This window comes from Phaenicophaeus curvirostris, chromosome 2 (assembly GCF_032191515.1).
Source record: "Phaenicophaeus curvirostris isolate KB17595 chromosome 2, BPBGC_Pcur_1.0, whole genome shotgun sequence".
Taxonomy (NCBI): Eukaryota; Metazoa; Chordata; class Aves; order Cuculiformes; family Cuculidae; genus Phaenicophaeus; species Phaenicophaeus curvirostris.
Window position 1 is genome coordinate 118,154,726 of NC_091393.1, and position 23,134 is coordinate 118,177,859.

The 23,134-nt window shown below is 47.7% G+C and overlaps 1 protein-coding gene across 5 annotated transcripts in view; it reads right to left on the minus strand.

Moving 5' to 3' along the window:
• Positions 1-23,134, minus strand: part of NCOA1 (nuclear receptor coactivator 1) — a 175,945-nt gene that overhangs the window by 101,390 nt on the left and 51,421 nt on the right. For 4 of the 5 annotated variants that reach the window (XM_069850607.1, XM_069850603.1, XM_069850608.1 and 1 more), the window contains exon 2: positions 11,008-11,176. The gene's annotated coding sequence lies outside the window, so the exon portion shown is untranslated. The remainder of the gene's footprint in view (positions 1-11,007; positions 11,177-23,134) is intronic. The other variant, XM_069850604.1, reaches the window with a different exon arrangement.

Below are 23,134 nucleotides of genomic sequence, written 5' to 3' on the forward strand. Positions count from 1 at the left end.
GTACTATTATCTTCACACAAACAGAGAAGCAGCTCTACATTTTCTTGACCATTTATCCTTTTCTCGATGCATCCGATGTTTTCCTATCCAGACAGATTTGCCAAGCAACGTGTTTGAGCAACAGCAGGATTTTAGAGGTCTTTGGAGTTTTGTTTTCTGTATCAACCTGCCCTTGGATGCAGCTCCAAGACCTGACCCAAGACCTACTATACAGCTAAAAACCTCTTTCTGTTCTGGAAGAAAACACTCACTCCATTTTGCACCTGCATCCCACTCCCTGGGGAGGAAAAGGAGTCCTGCAAGAGCACCGCACAGCCTTTCAGCAACACATTTATCTTACCCACCACTCCTCTTTTTATGTTTTGCTTTACTACAGACCAATCTGCTTCTTCATTACAGATTTTTTAGTTATGTTCTTCAAGCTTTCTCCTCAGAGCTGCAGAGCTCAGCAGCGAGAACACTGCAATAAAAGCACCTGCAACAGAATCACAGACTCCTAGAAAGGTTTGGGTGGGAAAAACATTAAACTGATCTAGTTCCAACCCCTGCCATGGGCAGGGACACCTCCCACTGCATCAGGTTGCTCCAAGCCCCATCGAACCTGGCCTTGAACACCTCTAGGGATGGGGTAGCCACCACTTCTCTCAGCAACCTGGGACAGGGACTCACCACCTTCACAAGAAAATATTTCTTCCTCAGATCTCACCTCAGTCTCAGTCTCCCCTCTTGCAGCCTCAAGGTGAAGTGCAGAGTCCCCTCTACTAAGCTAGAGCTCGAGTTAAAGTCAGCTAAAGCCAAACCAAAAGCATATCACACCCATGTCAGGCAGCAGGAGCAGACTCGCATCCTCCAAGCGCAGGCAGGGATGCAGACTCCCTGGCCAATAATTCTTCGGTTTGTATGAACAAAATGAGTGTTAATAGAACAAGAAGCACAGTCAAGAGGCAAAGTATTAATAAAAGAGAGGGAGATATTTGTAATTAAGCCCGAAAAGTGAAGAAATGGGATGAGGCAGCACCACAAATCAAACCTTTCTTCTAGGAAACAGCAGGATAATCACGCTCCGGGTGCATCCCCTGCCATAAATGCACTGGGAGTGTTAAAAAATATCAGGGTGGGGATCAAATCCACTTAACAGGGGAAAAGGGCAAGCTCATATCTCAGAAATAGGTGTAGATGTGCCTCAATGAAGGAAACAGCAACGGCTCTTGTTAAAAGCTGGAGTACGAGCACATGAACAGAGCAAAGGGGAAAACCAGGAGGGGGTCAGGGGAGTCCAGCTCCCTTGTGCAGGGAGGGTGAGGCTGAACTAATTAAAATGCAGAGCTCTGGGAGAGTTTCAGGAGGAAAGAACTGCAGAAATAAGTCCAAAGCAATGCTATTAAATCTCAGATATTAATAGCAGAAGAGATCCACAAGTACCGGTGCTGTTAAATGGAGGCAGAAGATGCTCCAGCTGCTTCATGAAGCACCAGAGAGAAGCGACCACATTAAAATCCCTTCCTGCTGCTGCTCAGCACTCCTTAAAACTGTTTCTACAACAAAATAATAGGCAAGAGCCTGAGAAAACACAGCAAAATGGCTGGGCTGCTCCACATATGGCTTCCAAAAGTAGGACACCCTTTGAAAGAGGCAGGATCCCACCAAGGTGACACAGGGCTGTCAGATGTAAGGAACCCAGTGTTGCTTCTGCTGAATTCTCCCCCCAGATTCCTCACCGCTCTGGAGAAAATAACTTCTTGCACGGGGTGATGAATCAGGAATATGAATGCAATGGTTTCCAAAAGCTCAGGACATGCAAGGAGAATCATAGAACAATTTGAGTTGGAAGGACCTTAAAGCCCATCCAGCTCCAATCCCCTGCCACAGGAAGGGACACCTCCCACTGGATCAGGTTGCTCAGAGCCCCATCTAACCTGGCCTTGAACACCTCCAGGGATGGGGCAGCCACCACTTCTCTCAGAAGCCTGGGCCAGGGCCTCCCCACCATCACAGGAAAACATTTCTTCATCTCTATCTCCCCTCTTTCAGCTTCAAACCGTTCCCCTTCATCCTATCCCTGCACTCTCTGATCAAGAGCCCCTCCCCAGCTTTCCTGGAGCCCCTTTCAGTACTGGGAGGCTGCAGGAAGGTCTCCCTCACAGCCTTCTCTTCTCCAGGTTGAACAAACCCAACTCTCTCAGCCTGTCCTCAAACAGGAGGTGCTCCAGCCCTTGGATCATCTTTTTGGCCTCCTCTGGACTGCTTCCAACAGATCCATGTCCTTCCTCTGCTTAGAACTCCAGAACTGGACACAGGGCTCCAGCTGAACTCTCTCCAGAGCAAAGTAGAGGGGCAGAATGACCTCTATGGAAATAATGGGCTGGGATCAACCTAGCTGGCTACAGATCTCTGGAATTTGGTAGAAGATAAAGTATCTTCCAGTCCAAACTGGTAAACCTGAAAGCCAGTTTATGTAACAGAAGTTGTTCATATAACAAACCTGTCCTCCGTGCAGCTGGAAAGGCAGCAGTGGAGCTGCCAGCAATGTTTTCTTTGCAATGTGAAGATGAAATCCATTGTAAAAACAAAAGTAACTGGGTTTTATTTAAACCACTAAGGACGAGGGAAAAAAATCTGTCCATTCGCAATGCTCTGTGAATGTGCACAGGGCTGAATTTCAGGACAGTGAAGCAGATGTGCGTGCAATTCCTGCAGCTGCACAAACAATACGAGCAAAGCCAGCTCCAGCACTTCAGTGGGAAGTTCAGAGCAGTGCAAGGAGGCAGCTCATTTTATACCCACACCAGTGCACAACAGTTTTCTTTCCCCCTCCATAATTAAAGCCTGCAAAAAGAAAGTGCTGAAAAGCCTCAGCACTGGCAGGGCCCTCACTGGCTGCTGCGGCACAGGGAGAGGTGGAGGTGCTGCCTGGAGGAGATGGCAGCTTGGGTCATCATGGCTGAATCACATTAATTCTGATAACATCATCAGCCATGAGGTGGCCAGCTGGAGCAGGGAAGGGATCATCCCCCTGCACTCAGCTCTGGTGAGGCCACACCTCAAATTCTGGGTTCAGTTCTGGGCCCCTCACTCCAAGAAAGATATTGAGGGGCTGGAGCATGTCCAGCGAAGGGGAACAGAGATGGGGAAGGGTCTGGAGCCCAGCGGTTCTGGGAAATGCTGAAGAACAGTGTTCCTGCACTACAGCAGAGATCCCATTGAATTATAGAATCATAGAATTGCACAGTTGGAAAAGACTTTTGGATCATCAAGTCCAACCATACCTGCCCACTACTAAAGCAGGTCCTTGAGCACCTCCTCTACCCAGCTTTTAAATCCCTCCAGGGGTGGAGACTCAACCACTGCTTGGGGCAGCCTCTGCCAGTACCCAAGAATTCTTTCTGTGAAGAAATTTTTCCTGATGCCCAATCAGTACCTGCCCTGGTGCAACTTGAGGCCACTGCATCCTTATTCCTCCAGCAGATGAAAATGCTTCCTTAGAGTTTGCTTGTTGCTTCCCAAGAGGGTTTACAATTAAACTCCAGAGCTTTTCCACTCCACTATTATTAATGGGAGTGGGGATAACAAGAAGTATGTTATCAGTCGTCTATTTGTACACGGGGTTTGGGATGCCGTAGTGGTCTTTGAAAATGATGGAGTAATAATGGATAACTGACACCGAGGCAATCTAGCAGCTATTTTGCATGTTAAATATGAAGGCCAGATCAATTTTACAGCTGTTAGCAGCGATTAGGGCACTCGCAGACAAGCAGAGAAGTCATTAAAAGAATGGAATTGCTACATACAGCGTTTACCCCCCATCTGTTGTCGACACCGTCGCTGTACGTAGGGTAAATAATTCCAGTAAGTACTAAAATCTTATTAAAATTGTTAATTAACTCATCAGCAAAGTAATAAATACTGCATGACAGCTAACGATATGTCTGCTGTAATGGGTGAGGACGGCATCCTCCTCGCTGGGAGACTGGGTGACAGTCATTTCTCCAGCTCACCAGCTTTATTAGGGGTTGCAAGGAACTTTCCTTCCCAGTGTGGTGAGGTGTCCACCTTGGGCACGTTCTCATTGCTTTAAGGAGAAGAAAAAAAATCAAAAGTGGACATAACTTAATTTTTTGCTCGCTAATTTAGGAAAGCAAAGGACAGGTAAATGCAGGGGTAAAACTTTTCCATTCAGTTACTGGTTCACTCTTCGGTGTTTGGTTCTGGTGATGTTTCTCAACAGTAACAGCTTGGCGTTCCTCTCCTGTTTTGACTTTGTCACACTTATTAATGCCCATAGGACATCTTTTTGTGGGTGAAAGCCCATGTTTCCATACATTCCATCAGGGGATGAGTGTCACATACCACAGCGGCATCACTGTTTGCTGGGGCAGCCCTTCAACACCATCCTCCAGAGCAAGGGCAGGAGTAGCCTCCATCATCCAGTCCAGCCATCAGCCCAACACCACCAAACCTACTAAACCATGTCCCCAAGTACAACAGCCACGTGTTTTTTGAACCCCTGCAGGGATGGGAGACTCCACCACTGCCCTGGGCAGCCTCTGACAGGGCTTCACCACTCTTTCAGGAAAGAAATTTCCCAAATATCCAATCTAAACTACCCCCAGTGTAACTTGAGGCCATTTCCTCTAATCCTAACACCTCTTTGGGAGAAGAGACCGGCACCCACCTCACTACAACCTTGTTTCAGGCACTTGTAGATGGTGACGAGGTCTCCTCTCAGCCTCCTCTTCTCCAGGCTAAACAACCCCAGCTCCCTCAGCTGCCTCTTATAACACTTGTTCTCCAGACCATTCCCCAGCTCTGTTCCCCTTCTCCGAATGTGCTCCAGGCCCTCAAGGTCTTTTTTTGGAGTGAGGGGCCCAAAACCAAACCCAGGATTCGAGGTGCAGCCTCAGCAGCACCAAGTGCAGGGGGAAGAATCCCTCCCTGCTCCTGCTGGCCACTCTATGGCTGATTCAAGCCAGGATGCTGTTGGCCTTCTTGGCCACCCGGGCCACTGCTGGCTCATGTTCAGCAACTGTCGACCAACACCCCTAGATTCTTCTCTGCCAGGCAGCTTTCCAGCCACTCTTCCCCAAGCCCGGAGCGCTGCATGGAGTTGTTGTGACCCAAGTGCAGGACCCGGCACCCGATATTGTATGAGAAATGATGTATCTTAATAAAACTTCTCCCTCCGTTTGCTGCACGTTCAGAGATACACGGAAACCACTGAGCTGTCTGAATCCAGTGCTAATAGACACACCATCCAACTGCGATTCTGTTACTTTGTTATTAAAATTTGCTAATTAGTTTGCCTTTTCCTCTTCACACTTGGGCTTCAGATAGCAGAGAATTTCCCTACAGATAAAACTGGTCCCTTCTTAACAACCCGTTCACGCTCCTACCAGGAATACACTCTCTCCCAGGTGACGCCTTGATATGAACTGGAACAAGCAACGTGGCAATTTCCCTTTGATTTCAAATTTCATTTTAACTTCACCAAATCTATTTTAATACATGCATCGCAGTTCAGCCGGAGCTGGGATTCGTGACAGCTCCATTAAACAAATGTGTGCCTTTTATTGGATAAAGAAACTCCGGGATAACAAGGTAGAAGAAGCTAGGGTGGGGACAGGAAGCCCATTAGAGCTCTGGCTTCGTTAACGTCACGGGGCTTCGAGAAATCCACAAGGGTAGTGAAAGCTCTTTAGGAAAATAAAAGTAAAGAGCATCTATGAGGGCTTTGCAATGGATTTCATCATATTTTTTGGTGTATATTCCTACCAGCTCGTCCTCATTATAAGCCAGTGCTCTCTCAGCTCACAGTTCCAAGAGATAAGGAAATTCAAGGAGAATCATGGAATCACAGAATGGGGGTTTCAGTGAGGAGGGACCTTAAAGCCCACCCAGTTCCAACCACTGCCATGGGCAGGGACACCTCCCACTGCATGAGGTTGCTCCAAGCCCCATCCAACCTGGCCTTGAACACCTCCAGGGATGCGGCAGCCACCACTGCTCTGGGAAACCTGGGTCAGGGCCTCCCTACCCTCACAGTGGGAGGTGTCCTTGTCCAAGGCAGGGGTTGGAACTGGATGAGCTTTAAGTCTCCTTCCTACCCAAACCATTCTATGATTCTACCTTTTCAACTCAGAGAGACCAGAGTTCCCTGTGTATTGGCTACCCTAACGCAACAAACCCAGACAGAGGGGCCTAGGATGCCTCTCCACGGCGGCCTTGTAGAGGTATCTCATGGAGAACTGACCACCATGGAAAGTTGCCTCTCTGCAGCCTCTCCACCTCACCCCAGTGGGGCATCAGACAATACAGACAAGTTCTCTGCTGATGCCAAGTTTCACCCTGAGTTGGTAACTCCTACCAGCAATGAACTCTGAAGATCTAAGCATCATTCGAGCTGCTTTGAGATGCTGCCATGTCAGGGAGGACAAGGACAGGGCGCTACACAAGAACGCTGACCAAGGTTGAACAAAATGAAGCTTTGCTTTCCAGTTCATGAGGATTTCACGGTGTTGTGCTTCTAAAACTTGTTTGTAATGAAGATTATTTACAAGTGTTTCTAGTTCTTGGAAAGTACTGTTGGAGATAACACCACTGTCTCCAGCTCACAAGCCTGACTCAATGGTAAATAATTTAAACGAGTATTCAGGCAGAACTACCAGGAAATACTTTAAATTTCCATCCTTTCCGGTTGGCAGCAAGCATGCGTGTGTTTTAATGTGTAGACCTTCACCTCCAAACCACAGAAAGCAGGTATCGAGAGTCTTTCTGAGAAGCAAACAGAGCTGTGTACGCAGCAAAACCTCCCCAGTGAAAACTTTGCACCAACAACTCAGCGCGGATGTCAAGAAACACCAGAACAATTCCTCTCGCTTTGTGTCAGCCGAGCCGTGGCTTTGGGGTTTTGTGTTTACTTCTTAAAAGTTTACCAGAATCAGATCTCACCACTCTCCTGAGTTACTGACAAGGGGTTACGTGACTCCAGCAGCTCTGAAAAATGAGTTTAGTGATAATCGGAAGATAAAAAAGGCTTTTAACTAAAGGCAAAAATAGTCCTTATCAAGGGTTTAACCCATCTAAAATGATTCTATGATTCCATGATTGTAAATTTTGTTCCTTTAAAGGCAAGATCCAAGGTACGGAAATAAAGAAAAAGGCAGCTCTGAACAGATTCAGTTGGTACTTTGAGAAGATAAAAGGACTCCTTTTCAGCCACTGTGCTATGCACGTTTTTCCCAGAAACACACAATCATTAAGGTTGGAAAGGACCTGTAGGATCATCCAGTCCAGCTACCAGCCCAACATCACTGAACCTACTAAACCATGCCCCCAGGTGCCACCGCCGCATCTTTTTTGAACCCCTCCAGGGATGGGGACTCCACCACTGCCCCGGGCAGCCTCTGCCAGGGCTTCACCACTCTTTCAGGAAAGAAAGTTTCCCTCATATCCCATCTAAACCTCCCCTGGCACAACTTGAGGCTATTTCCTCACATCCCAACCCTTGTTACTTGAGAGAGGAGTGTGTGGAGAAAACAGAACTGGACTTTGTACAAAGGGTCAGTGTCCAAATGGAGATCAGCCTCTCCTCTTGGTGGTCTATATTGCGACTGGTACTGTAAAATACCAGCATCATTGACTTAGATGGTGGGATTTAGTGCAGCCTCAGCGAGCTCGAAGATGACACCAAGCGGAGTGGTGAAGTTGATTCGCTCGAGGGAAGGGATGCCAGGCAAAAGGATGAGATTCGATCCAGAGGGACCTTGATGTGCTCAAGAAGTGGCCACACGCAAACCTCATAAAGTTCAACAAGGCCAAGTGCAAGGTCCTGCACCTAGGTTGTGGCAATCCCCAGTATCAATACAGATGGGGGGGTGAAGGGATGGAGAGCAACCTTGCTGAGGACATGGGGTACTGGTGGATGAAAACTGGACATGAGCTGGCAATATATGCTCGCAACCCAGAAAGCCAATTGTATCTGTGGCTGCACACCCAGCAGTGAGCAGCAGGGCCAGGGAGGGGATTCTGCCCCTGTGCTCTGCTCTGGTGAGACCTCACCTGGAGCCCTGAATCCAGTTCTGGAGTCGCTAGCACAGGAAAGACATGAATCTGTTGGAGCGAGTCCAGAGGACATGATGAAGATGATCTGAGGGCTGGAGCACCTCTGCTATGAGAGAGTTGTGGTTGTTCAGTCTGAAGAAGAGAAGGCTGCAGGGAGACTTTAGAACAGCCTCCCAACAGTGAAAAGGGCTCCAGGAAAGCTGGGGAGGGGCGCCTGATCAGGGAGTGCAGGGACAGGATGAGGGGGAATGGTTTTAAGCTGAAAGAGGGGAGATTGAGATGAGATCTTAGGAAATGTTTTCCTGTGAGGGTGGGGAGTACCTGGCCCAGGTTGCCCAGAGAAGCGGTGGCTGCCCCATCCCTGGAGGTGTTCAAGGCCAGGTTGGATGGGGCTTGGAGCAACCTGATCCAGTGGAAAGTGTCCTTGCCCACAGCAGGAGGTTGGACTGGATGATCTCTAAATGTCTCTTCTGACCTAAGCTATTCTGTGTGTTTCTGTGCTTCATATCCTGCCAACCTCTGGATCATCTTCCACGACCGAAAAAAGGTAGAATTTCTCGTACTCCTCTGGCTTACAGAGGCAGCGACCACAGCCGCGTCTCGCAGGCAGAATCAGCACCTGCCAGCATCTCACCTCCAGAGAGCTGACAGCCAACGGGTAGCCCAACACCAAGGATGTGCCCTTGAGAAGGTCGGAGCAGGAGCTAACACAAACTGACAAAGAGGTACCAAAATAGCGAAAACAATGCAAGAAAGTAAATAAGCACAAATTTACAACCTTCCATCCTCAGGAAGGGCTTGTGCAGCAAATACCACATTGGGTGAAGAACAGCAAATCATGCTCCCCCTCTACTCCACTCTCATGAGACCCTGTCTGCACAACTTCAGGCCATTTCTCCTCAACCCATCACTTTCTACTTGGGAGAAGAGACCAGCACCCACCTGGCTCCAACGTCCTTTCCAGGAGCTGCAGAGAACAATGAGGTCTCCCCCTCAGCCTCCTCTTCTCCAGACTAAACAGCCCCAGGTCCATCAGCCACAAAGACATTAGGTCAAACCAAAGCTGGGTGAGCAACATTTGACAGAAGATGACCGAATCCTTATTTACACAGTTTAATTTTTTGAAAGAGCCAAACACCAGAGGTTTCTACCTAACAGAATTAGATTCATGTCCCAACTGCTTTCCGTATAAACAAAGAACCCATCTGCCTGTCCAACTCTAGGATTTACATACGAAAACAAAAGCAGCTTATGGTATTTTTAGAAAACAAGAACAGAAAGCCTTCTACGATTTGAAACTACAACCAACTCTGTATCAAAACAGTTCTTAATTCTGCACAGAAGAGCTAAAGTCATCAGCAGACATTAGAAATCCCATCTACTGGTTTCTTCTTAACACATGCTTGAAACATTTGTCTTTTGCATCGTGCAGGTGCCTCTGACATAGAAATATCAACCATAAAGACTAGATGACATAGCGCAAACGAGGACTGCAGCAGAACCAAATCACCACATAGAAACAACACAGGGGAGACTCTGATATGACTACACAGAATCATAGAATGGTTTGGGTTGGAAGGGATCTCAAAGCCTATCCAGTCCCAACTCCCCCTGCCATGGACAGAGACACCTCCCACTGGATCAGCTTGCTCAAGGCCCCATCCAGCCTTGTGGGACGGAGAATTGGGAGGCCAGCTGCTTGGTTTTAGCTGCTGAAATTGGCTGGGCCGGGGCTAAATCGTGACACCGTGTCTGTGACTTATCAGATTCTCCAGTTACAGCCTCAATTCACCCCATTAACACTGCAAACCATCCGACAGCATCACACTGACTTCCCAAATGCATGTCTTATTCTTTAGGCCAAACTGTTTCCACATCACCCTGCTGCCACAGTGATGAGCTATTTTATTTTGCAAACCTATTGAGAAAGCGTCGTTTGTTAGGGCAATAATTTTGTCTTTCTGAGCTTTTAAAACAACACTTGTAGCTATGAATGCAATGCAGGCCAACTGTACAGAAAATAAGCCAAGGAATCATAGTATCACTTGGCTGGAAAAGATCATCAACTCCAATCTCACCTGTCCACTATTAAACCACATCCCTGAGCACCTCATCTGCCCATCTTTTCAATGCCTCCAGGGCTGCTGAATCAATCACCTCCCTGCACTGAGTCTGCCAGTGCTTGAAAACCCTTTCAGTGAAGAAATTTTTCCTGATGTCCAATCTGAACCACCCCTAGTGGAACTAGAGGCCATTTCTTCTCATCCTATTGCTCATCACTTGGGAGAAGAGACTAACAAAGTGGATCTCACCTCAGCCTCCTTTTCTCCAGGCTAAACAACCCTAGGTCCTTCAGCTGCCTCTCATAAGGCTTGTTCTCTAGACCCTTCCCTGGCTCCATTCCTCTTCTCCAGATATACTTCAGGCCCTCAAGGTCTTTCTTGGGAGTGAGGAGCCCAAATCTGAATGCAGGATTTGAGATGCAGCCTCATCAGTGCCAAGTGCAGGAGGACGATCCCTTCCCTGCTCCTGCTGGCCACACAGTTTCTGATAGAGGAACAAGATGCCACTGGCCTTCTTGGCCACCCGGGCCACTGCTGGCTCACGTTCAGCCGCTGTCAACCAACACCCACAAGACCTTTTCTGCTGGGCAGCTTTCCAGCCACTCTTCCCCAAGCCTGGAGAGCTGCATGGGGTTGTTGTGTCCCAAGAGCAGGACTCAGCACTTGGCCTTGCTGAACCACATACCACGGGTCTCACCCCATGGATCCAGCCTGTCCAGATCTCTCTGTAAAGGATACCCAAGGACAGAGAAAAACAGCGACTTTTGCTTTCCACAGTCTCAGGAACTAATTCCTCATGAAGAGGTGCTCCAGCAGAAACCAGCTCCACAACAGGTTTAAACATTTTCCACCCAAGGAAAGAAGAAACAGAGACCTGCAATCTTACCTCTGTCTTTCTGAGGTGAAAGATGGTTCATGGGAAAAACTGGGCTCTTCAGTTAATTAAGCAGTAAACCAACAGATTCCTAGAGCCTCAGCAAACACAGATATCGACTTTCCATGGGCAGCCTTCACATGAGCTCTTCTGACAGGGGACCAGCATCAATTACTGAGCCCTGTGGAGAAAAAGACATTTTGTTTGCTTTATCTTTCATTTATCTTTCTGAATTATTATTCCCACAATACAATTTTAAGTAGAAAACCAGCAAAGTTGCGGTCAATTATTAATTCACAGCAGCATCATTAATAGCCTGCCAATCTTCTCAATGCTTCCAGTTGCAAGGTATCATCTTTATTTTATTGGAAAAGAACTCATCAAGGTTTCTCAAGCTTTATTTGGGGAAATAAAAGTAAATGAAAGCCTAATTATAGAATGCTTTGGGTTGGAATAGACCTTAAAGACCATCCAGTTCCAACACCCTGCCATGGACAGGGACAACCTGCATCAGGTTGCTCCGCGCCCCATCCAACCTGGCCTTGAACACTTGTAAGGGAGGGGCCATCTATGACTTCTCTGGACAACCCGGACCAGTGTCTCATGATCCTCACAGGAAAACATTTCCTAAGATCTCATCTCAATCTCCCCTCTTGCAGCTTAAAACCATTCCCCCTCGTCCTAGCCCTGCACTCCCTGATCAAGAGCCCCTCCCCAGCTTTCCTGGAGCCCCTTTCAGTACTGGGAGGCTGCTCAAAGGTTGCCCCCGCAGCCTTCTCTTCTCCAGGCTGAACAACCCCAACTCTCTCAACCTGTTCTAGGATGGGAGGTTCTCCAGCCCTTGGATCATCTCCGCGGCCTTCTCCGGACTCAACAAAACAGATCCATGTCCTTCCTGTGCTGAGAATTCCAGAACTGAAGGTAGAACTCCCAGTGAGGTCTCACCAGAGCGGAGTAGAGGAGGAGAATCCCCTCCCTCAACCTGCTAGTAACACTTCCGTGTGTTGGAAGTGGGACAAGAAGAACCACAGCGCTCACAGGTTTGACTGTATCAGTTTATAAAAATTATCTAGGACCACCAAATTCTAGCAATGACCAAGGACCATCATTGCAATGAAAGAGAGCATCCACTGGGAACGTCACCGCACAGAAAGAGAGCAACCACCATCAATATTAGAGGAACAGCAGAAGAATGCAACAAATATTTCTGTTCATTAATTAAGAGAGAAAGCAGATGGTATCGTCATGCCACAGGAAACATTTTTCCATTCCAAACAGTAACACAGACAGATGTGGAACAACAGCTACAGAGCTGCTTAGTTTTAAATGAGTAGATCATCAGCTGCATCCCAGAGGCTTTGGAAGAGCTGGACAAGAAGACCTCTGAACCTTCAACTGCAACCTCCTGCAAGGGCCACCTTGGGAGGTTTGGGAGCACTGAAGACAAGCTTTTGTGTCTGTGTTTCAAACGTGTGAGTAGGATGGCTAGGCCAGCTATGGGTCCAGATTACATCCCAGGAAGACAAGGGATATGCCAGTATAAAACTTAATTAGGAATTATAGGAAGGAAATAATGGATGTCTATCAGCACTCGGGTCTGAAATCAATTGCCCGTGGTTTTATTAAGACTACAAGGTTTGTTGTGAACTGCAAAGGCGCTGATGGAACAGAGTTCAGTAAATCACGGAACTTTGTGAAGTGTGATTTCTCAAGGAACTGGAATTACCTTACATAACATGGGATTTATTAAAGAGATTAATAACTGGCCAAGCGACATGTCATTAAATGTAACCAGATCATCATTAATCACGTGCTTGTGCTGAAATCTCAGAGGGAGCCATTCCTGCACCCTACATGACTCATCCTCCTGTGAGCCACGAGCAAAACAGGCTGCAACTCAGACTCACATTGACTCGGAAAGCTGCAGAGAGCAAAGGACGTGAGATCTGTATCTTCTACCAATGTTTCTACAACCAAACAATGTGCACATCTTCATCATCAAATACAAGTTTGATTTCATCACTGCCATCCGTGTCACGGGCTGCATCCAAAGAAGTGTGATGAAAGAAGGGAGGGGATTCTGCCCCTCTGATATGCTCTGGTGAGATCCCAACTAGAATCCTGAACTCAGTTTTAGAGGCCTTGGCATAGGAAGCAGATGGATCTGCTGGAACAAGTCCAGAGGAGGCCACAGAGATGATCTAAGGGCTGGAGCACCTCTAGTACAAGGACAGGCTGAAAGAGTTGGGATTGTTCAGCCTGGAGAAGAGATGGCTGCGTGGAGACCTTCTTGCAGCCTCCCAGTACTGAAAGGGGTTCCAGGAAAGCTGGGGAGGGGAGACTGATCAGGGAGCGCAGAGGTAGGATGAGGGGGAACCGTTTGAAGCTGAAAGAGGGAAAATTGAGATGAGATCTTAGGAAGAAATGTTTTCTTGTGAGGGTGGTGAGGCCCTGGCCCAGGTTGCCCAGAGAAGTGGTGGCTGCCCCATCCCTGGAGGTGTTCAAGGCCAGGTTGGAAGGGGCTTTGAGTAACTTGATGCAGTGGGAGGTGTCCCTGTCTATAGCAGGGGTGGCAAGAACTGTGTGGGCTTTAAGGAACTTTCCCACTCAAGCCATTCCGTGATCCTATGAAATTCGCAGCTAGGAAGAGACACCCTTCCCACTCCAGACAGTCTGGAACAGAGGAGGGACACACCAGCAGCCTATCAAGGCAGTAACATCCGGCTCAGTGAAAGAACAAGCGGACAAGAAATGAAAGTAGCAGCTGGTGAGTCTAAAACCAAACCAGAGACAGTGGTTTCCTCACACACAACCCAGCTGAGCAGTTTAGCTCCTTCCTGATAGGATGTTGTGCATGTCAAACGCCTCCATAAGCTCAAGAGAAGACTGGCTATGTGACAGAGCAGACACCTTATGATGTTTACTAAAAAGATGGACATCATCTCTGGCTAAGAAGGTCCAGGAGATTTTGAACCATCAGAGGCTGGAGAGCAGGGAATGTGTCATGCAGGATCTGCCCAGTTCTAATGTCCGAGGGAGGCTCTACATTCAGAAATATTGTTCAGACCCATCAATGCTGTTCTTATATAGAATCACAGAATCATTGAACGGTTTGGGTTGGAAAGGATCTCAAAGCCCATCCAGTTCCATCCCCCCTGCCATGGGCAGGGGGACATCCCACTAGATCAGGTTGCTCCAAGCCCCATCCAAACTGGTCTTGAACACCTCCAGGGATGGGGCAGCCACCATTTCTCTGCGCAATCCGGGCCAGGGCCTCCCCACCCTCACAGTAAGACATCGTCACCTAAATATCCACACCTAAGAGCAGAGGGAACTGCTCTTTGGAAAAGGTCCCGGCAATGGTGGACCACCAACCACCCACAGCTCCCCAGTGAAGCTTCCTTGGGCAGCAGCACATCAAAAATTCCTGGCACAAGCGTGAAAAATTCCTGAATGTGGGAGCACAGCTCACTCTCTCAAACACAACTGAACTCGGGGAGCTCCTATAGCCTCTCATGCAGGTGATCCTACCAGACAGAATCACAGAATCACTAAGGTTGGAATAGACCTCTAAGCTCATCCAACCCAACCATCCCCTCAAGCTCTCCAATGTCTCAAATGCTGTGTTGTCCTCAACCTTATGAAGGTTTTGCTCAGCTTTCCTGGGTCGTTACTACACAACGTGTCTGCAGACCACAACCCATAGTCTATAAACCACAGCGAGAAGCTAAAAGGCCTGGATCCTGGCTTTTCTTTCCACACATAATGCCTTGAGGCAATAATAAAAGTCACTTTACAAGTGCTATTATGCACAAGCTTTCGTTCTGAGATACAGAGATGTGGAGGTGAGATAAAAGAAATCAGTATCCATAGATTATACGCATCAAAAGCTGGGATTTTCTTCCCTTTCATTAGAAAGCCATTTAATTAGTAGAAATAGAGATTTCCAACATAAAACCCCCATCCCTTTCACTAAAGCTTGCAATGACTGCTGACCGTTGCTTTTCTGTTTCTTTCCAAAATTCCATATTCAGTGTTTTTGCTCAAACTATTAACAGCTTCCACCAAGTGGGTTGAAGTGATTTTGCTTCAGGTGTAGCTATTCTTCCCCCCAAACAAAGCATGGAAGTTGGATTGTTCCCCGCAACCCAACAAAGCAGCAAGTAGAAACATCTCATATAAGTGAAAGGAATGGACCCGGGGTTTAAACGGTTGAAGCCAAGGGGAAGAGGTGGGTTATCTACGATCTTGTTAAGCAGATCTGCTGAAGCTGCTTTGAGATGACCTCCTGACATCCCTTCCACCTAAACTATCCTGCACTAGATAGAGTCAATCCAGCGTATCAGAAGTTCTTGTTATGCTATGAAAATAGATTCAAACACCCATAAGAGTGAGTGCCCATTGAGCTGTTCAAGCCATTTGGATACTGGAGATTACATCTAGTAGGGTATGGGGGGACACCTCCCATTGCATCAGGTTGCTCAAAGCCCCACCCAACCTGGCTTTGAACACCTCCAGGGATGGGGCAGCCACCGCTTCTCTGGGCAACCTGGGCCAGGGCCTCACCACCCTCACAGGAAAACATTTCAGCCTAAAATTTCAGCCGTTTCCCTCATCCTATCCCTGCACTCCCTGATCAAGAGCCACACCTCAGCTTTCCTGGAGCCCCTTTCAGTACTGCGAGACTGCTTTAAGGTCTCCCTGGAGCCTTCTCTTCTCCAGGCTGAAGAAGTCCAAGTCTCTCAACCTGTCCTCATAGCAGAGGTGCTCCAGCCCTCAGATCATTCTCTGGACTTACTCCAACAGTTCAATGTCCTTCCTTTACTGTGGAGTCCAGAACTGAGTACAGGGCTCCAGGTGGGATCTCACCAGATCAGAGCAGAGGGGCAGAATCCACTCCCTGGCCCTGCTGGTCCCACTGCTTCGGATGCAGCTCAGGATGTGGTCAGCCTTCTCGGCTGCAAGTGTTTATTGCTGGCTTATCTTGAGCCAGTACTCAAAGTCCTTCTCCTCAGGTCTACTGCAGCTTAATCTCAAGGAAAACAGGCATTATATTTTTGAGTAAAATATATCCACTGAACAATTTCAGATGTTTCATGAACCAGAAGAAACAACTTCCTGCTACCCATCATCCAACTCAGATCTCACCCCAAACCTTTCATCTTTAGCTTCCTGCATTTCTCAGTCCCTTGAAGTCATGTGCTTTCTTCTGCTTCTTCAGCCACGGGCCTACAGACCATAAACAGTTTGCAGGCAAGTTCTCACACGGCCTGTGACAGACCCAGCCACCATGGCAGCTTTAAAGTGGTCATCATTCAGCATCTGAAACACGCGTCCTTCAATACCTCCCTTGTTATATTTTACTTAAGGCTCTAAATATTTTATCAGTAAGTGTTTAATATTAAAATGAATGAACAAGGGTCCATGGACCCAGGATCAGAGAGAGCATTGCTCTCTCCATCGAGTGGGCTCCAGAACTACAATATAAAGACAAACATGGGTTTATCCAACTTTGTCCCACACTGTGACCGTAGGATCCTCTGCTGCCTGTCAGCTGCAACCATTCGTTCCATCAAGCCTAGGTAATCAAAGCTAAAACAATCATCAATTTATTGAGGTTGGAACAGATCTCTAAAATCATCCAGTCCAGCCATCAGCCCAACCCCACCATGCCTACTAATCTATGTCCCAAAGTGCCACAGCCACACGGTTTTTGAACCCCTCCAGGGACAGGAACTCCACCACTGCCCTGGGCAGCCTCTGCCAGGGCTTCACCGCTCTTTCAGATAATAATTCAGTCTTAATATCCATTCTAAACCTCTCCTGGTACAACTTGAGGCCATTTCCTCTTATCCTATGACTTGTTACTTGGGAGAAGAGACTGATAGTGGCCTGGCTCCCCTCCTTTATGGGAGCTGCAGAGAGCGATGAGGTCTCTTCTCAGCCTCCTCTTCTCCAGACTAAACAGCTCCAGGGCCCTCAGCTTCTACCAGAACCCCTGGGCTCCAGACCCTTCCCCAGCTCCGTTCCCCTTCTTTGGACACAATCCAGCCCCTCAACATCATCCTTGTAGTGAGGGGCCTATCACTGGACACAGTATAAAAAGCAAGTGGAAAGGAGTTAGAAGTGATTCATATTCACTGTATGCTGACAAAATCCATAATATACTCATTTTTCACTGGTGTGCGATGTATCATAAGGCCACACTACACAGCAAGAACAAAATGTGTCAGCTTTGCTGCAGGAGGAGGAAGGAGCCTCCTGCCTGGACCTTCTTTCTCCACCTGCTTACGAGTAATGTGCAGCATGTACGTTTTTGCAGCTCCTCTAAACTCCAAGGCTGCTGGGACAGCATAAATCCTGCATTCTAAAAGGGATCCTCATTCTCCCTGGAGTAAGGATGTTCAGGCGACGGTTTCAAGGTGATGCTAATTTTCATTCATTTCAACCCCATGAAAGTGCTCTTCTACATTTCCTTTAAAGCAGATCTTGCTCAAGAAATTAGAGACATTTTTAGGCATCTGGAAAAGTCATTTTTCCTCTTATCTATTTTTTCCTGTCCTCCTTCCTGGTTTATACCCAACACCAAATAAGCATTGGAGGAGATGGAGAGCAAAGCCATTTTGCAAGAGGGCTTGATCTGTTAACGGCTGCAAATTGTGAGCAGCCCTGCAAAGAAAGAATCAGGATACTGATTGATGAGAAACTTGACATGAGCCGGAGATGTGCTCTTGCAGCCCAGAAACCAAACCGTGTCGTGGGCAGCATCCAAAGCAGCGTGGCCAGCAGGGCGAGGGAGGGGATTCTTCCCTCTGCTCTGCTCTCATGAGACTCCACTTGGAGCCCTATGTCCAGTCCTAGAATCCCCAACATAAGAAGGAAATGGAATTACTGGAATAGCTCCAGAGGAGGCCATGAAGATGATCTGAGGGCTGGAGCACCTCTGCTATGAGAACAGGCCGAGAGAGTTGGGCTTGTTCAGCCTGGAGAAGAGAAGGCTCCAGGGAGACCTTATAGCAGCCTCCCAGTACCTGAAGGGGCTCCAGGAAAGCTGGGGAGGGACTTTTTCCAAGGGCCTGTAGTGATAGGATGAGGGGGAATGGCTTTAAATTGGAAGGGGAAAGACTTAGATTAAACATTAGGAAGAAATTCTTCACAATGAGGGTGGTGAGGCCCCTCGCCCAGGTTGCCCACAGAAGTGGTGGCTGCTCCATCCCTGGAGATGTTGAAGGCCAGGTTGAATGGGGCTTGGAGCAACCTGATCCAGTGGGAGGTGTCCCTGCCCATGGCAGGGCGGGTTGGAATTGGATGGGCTTTAAGGTCTCTTCCAACCGAAACCGTTCCATGATTCTATGATTCTCTAAAACTTAAAATGTCAGAAAAACTGCTGGATTTGGAAAGAAGAATCTTACACAACTGAGACGTCAACAAACACAAAAAACCCTACTAACTGTCCCAGGGAAACGCATTGTCGTATCTACCCAAGAGGAAATTTTATAACCAGCTTTCTGTACTTCTATGAGTTTGACCTTGTGCCAGGTTTTGCAGAGATCTCCCTCCTCCTCGATGAGCCCATGGGGCTTTCGCTGATAGGCAGAAAGTATAAAATATGGTTTAAAAGAAACCTGAAGGAGAGATTGATTGAGCTTGCTCGTTTGGGCAATCAATAACACCCGGCAACATTAATACTGACGGTACAAGTGCAGACTGCTCCTGCTGCTACAGATCAGGTCCTATGAATCATCCTGCCAGTTCCCAAAGCCCTTGGTACTCCTGGCAGGCAGGAGAGGAACATCGTGGAGCCCAAGCTTGTAGCCCTGCCAGGCTTTTGCTCGCTCAAGGCCAGGGCAGCTCCAGGTGGGAACACCTGGGCTTATGTGTTGAGGCTCCCAGCCAACGGTCCTGGAGTCATCTGGGGAGAGGAGAGAGGCAGAAGTAGCTCCAAGGTTAAAGCAAAAAATTGAGAGCAGCCCTAAGGAGAAAGACTTGGAGTGCCAGGAGATGAGAAGCTCAAAATGAGCCAGAAATGGGCGCTCACAGCCCAGAAAGCCAAACCGTGTTCTGGGCTGCATCCAAAGCAGTGTGACCAGCAGGGCGAGGGAAGGGATTCTACCCCTCTGCTCCACTCTCATGAGACCTCACCTGGAGCCTTGCGTTCAGTTTTGGAGTCATCGGCACAGGAAGGACATGGATCTATTGGAGCAAGTCCAGAGGAGGCCACAAAGATGATTCGAGGGCTGGAGCACCTCTGCTATGAGGACAGGCTGAGAGACTTGGGGTTGTTCAGCCTGGAGAAGAGAAGGCTGTAGGGGGACCTTCTTGCAGCCTCCCCGTGGTGAAAGGGGCTCCAGGAAAGCTGGAGAGGGGCTCTTGATCAGGGAGGGCAGGGATAGGATGAGGGGGAATGATTTTAAGCTGAAGGAGGGGAGACTGAGATGAGATCTTAGGAAGAAATGTGGGTGGTGAAGCACAGACAGAGGTTGCACAGAGACCTGGTGGCTGCTCACTCCACGGAGGTGTTTAAGGCCGGGTTGGATGGGGCTTTGATCAACCTCATCCAGTGGGAGGTGTCCCTGCCCATGGCAGGAGGGTAGGAAGAGGGCTTTGAGGTCCCTTCCAATCCAAATCACTCTATGATTCTATGACTGAAGAGGCCAGGCTGACTTTCAGTGCCACATGCCACAAGATTTAGGGTTTGACACAATTGGATTTGACCCAAAGAGAGACAAGCAAGGAGACAAGTCCAGGGGAAGGGACTTTAGGTCCCTAAAGCCCAACTATCTCCAGGTGGCACAGAGGAAGAGAAGAGCTTAATGGAAAGGAAAAGCTGTATTTGTGTGCTAAACACCAAGTATAAAAGAACATTCTCATCAGATCTCTGCAACACTCTCGTACATGAATGCTCAACCTGCCATACACCTCCTACATCACCACTGACTTTTCATTACCAGCCACTTCATCCCAAGATGAAGCCCACAGTTTCCAATTTTGGCATTTATACAAATTGTTGTCATTTTGAAGCAGCTCAAGACATCACAAGTGCTGTGAAACCAAAATACTACTGTGGTGGCCGAAGTCCCCAGCTGGGCCACTTCAGGAGCTTCAGGTAGTGAGAATCACCCAAGTCAAAATCTCTCCCTTGCCATGACTTGACCACCATCAGCCCCAGGGAACACAGAACCTAACGGAGGATCCTGCAAAGTGCATAAATATGAAAGCTCTTTGGCAGGCGACACATTCCAAGGGTGCTCCAGCCATCTCTGCCTCGGGACGTGTGAGCAGGACTCCTGCTTCGAATCCCGAAAGCAGAAGTAGGCTTTAAGGAGAAGAAAGAAAATCCCCAAATCAACACCCAAAGCAGGTTTCTATCCACACTCAACCCAGCATCCCAGGTGCCCACTCAGAACATGTTGCCAAACGAATCCATACATGCTCCCAGCCAAAGGAATCATTAGATTTACAGCCAAAACCTCTCAGGTCATTAACAGCCTTAACTGCACGCTTCATTTTTAATAACTTCCTGCTAGAGATTAGATCCAACTTCATTCCTCCCTCACCAGCTGAACGTGAACTCCATGAACACCCTAATTTCTGGAACGGCCTCCGCATTCCCAGAATATTTGGTTTCTCTCATTAGGGCAAATTTGATTTCCAGCCAAATGACATCTAAATAACTATTGACGCGGCTCAGTACTACAGCAGTGCTCGGGTTCCTTCTCTTCCAAGGAGTCACAGTGATCATACCAAGTCTCTACTGTCATCTACAAACTATTTTGTCAGATTGATGCCAAAGGGTGATAAGCGCTTGCTTGCTGGCAGCTCCTTGGAAAGGCTGGAATTGCAGGACATTTCTAAAGGGCTATATTAGAAGGCACCTCTGAGTACTCAATGAGAGATGATGCTGTAGAGAAGAGGGTAACGGTGCAAATGCTAATTCATCCTCGGAGGTCTCCAAGGCCAAGTTGGATGGGGCTTTGAGCAACCTAATCCAGTGGGAGGTGTCCCTGCTCGTGACAGAAGGGTTGGAACTGGATGGGCTTTAAGGTCGCTTCCAACCCAAACCATTTGATGATTCTATGATTCTAATTCCACATGCCGGAAAGATGCACGTTTGAAGAATTTAAGCTGTCACAGGTTCCCTGTTTCAACAAAACCAGCACCTACCAAACCTTATAAAAATAAACCTGTAATCTGAGATCTCCTGCAAAGAACAATTGTGATCTTAGGAAAGTGAGACTGACTTGGAATTCTTTCCTACCTTTTTTTCCTCTCCACTCAAATCCAACCACAGAACCATAGAATGGTTTCAGTCAGAAGGGACCTCAAAGCCCATCCAGTTCCAACCCCTACCAGGGGCAGGGACACCCTCCACTGGATCAGATTCTGCTAAGCTCCATCCAACCTGGCCTCGAACACCTCCAGCGCTGGGGCAGCCACCACTTCTCTGGGCAACCTGGCCCAGGGCCTCCCCACCCTCACAGGAAAACATTTCTTCCTAAGATCTCATCTCAATCTTCCCTCTTGCAGCTTCAATGACAATTAAATGACAACAAATGGGTTTGTATGGATACCACCAAGAAAGAGGTCATGTCCAATTAAATTCTTGTTATGCATAAATATGCAGACAGACGAAGGAAAGCATGGATGCTGCGGTGGCCCCAATCCTTCAGGATTCCTCGAGCAGCTGGGCGCTGGATTACAAGTAATGGTACAGTACTTTAAATTGTTTACTTTCTTACTACCCATCATTAAAATATGCTTAAAAAGCCCCAGCAGCCTAGGACAGATGCTCTTGACTTTTTTGCTTCAAGAACAAAATGTAATTTAAAGAAACTAATGGAGAAAGAAATCATATATAAAATATATAAAGGATGGTGTATCTAAAATTACAGAATTCAAAAATATTTCAACACAGAGGAGGTGCAGGAGAACCCAAAGGTGACAATTTTGCTATGAACTCATGCATCTGGACTTCGAGCTCTTAATTCTCTTTGCCTTTCATTTTTAACTCTAAAGATGCTTTACCGTCCTGGCATCAAAGCAATGATGGGGGAGGCATTAGACAGCACAAAATCCTAAATCTCTATTTCAATGAATTTGGAATTTGAATTACATTGGTCCTCAACCATTACTTCATAAGGGCTTGGGTGATGCTAAGTCAAGCTTGGGAGTAAATGTACAGTGCAGATCATAGAATCATGGAACAGTGTAAGTGGGAAGGGACCTTGAAGTCCCTCCAGTTCCAACCCCATGGCAGGGACACCTCCCACTGGATCAGGTTGCTCCAAGTCCCATCCAACCTGGGCTTGAACACCTCCAGGGATGGGGCAGCCACCACTGCTCTGGGAACCTGGGCCAGGGCCTCCCCACCCTCACAGGAAAACATTTCTTCTCAAGATCCCATCTCAATCTCCCTTCTTGCAACTTAAAACCGTTCCCCTCACGCTATCCCTGCACTCCCTGATCAAGAGCCCCTCCCCAGCTTTCCTGGAGCTGGGAAGCTGCTCTAAGGTCTTCTCCAGGCTGAACAACCCCAACTCTTTAAGCCTGTCATACAAAGCACATCTCTAATAAAATCATCACTGTACTCAGCCCTGTGATTTCAGATCAGTATCTCATCACCTTTATTGAATCCACACTGGGGCAGAGCTCGTTACATCCAGAAGCAATTTAGGCGTTTCTGAGAAGCTGACTCGATAGGTTTCATTAAAAAGTGCGGCCAACAAAATAATTATAGAATGTTCTCTGATGCTTCTTAGCGTTATATCTTAATGATTAAATATACTTAAGAAAAAAGGAAAGGAAAACAACTTTCTGAAACGATCACAACTTCAAGACTTGAAAGCTGCTCCTCTCACACCATTGTACCTGAGATCAGCCATTGGGTGACCAGCAGGAGTAGGGAAGGGATTGTCCCCCTGCACTCAGTGCTGGTGAGGTCACACCTGGACTCCTGGGTTCAGTTTTGGGCCCCTCACTCGAAGAAAGACATCGACAGGCTGGAGAGCATCCAGAGAAGGAGAACGGAGCTGGAGAGGGACATGGTTTAGTGGGCAAGGTGGGGTTGGGGTGATGGTTGGACTGGATGAGCTTAGAAGGCTTTTCCAACCTTTATGATTCCATGATTCTACAATTTCTA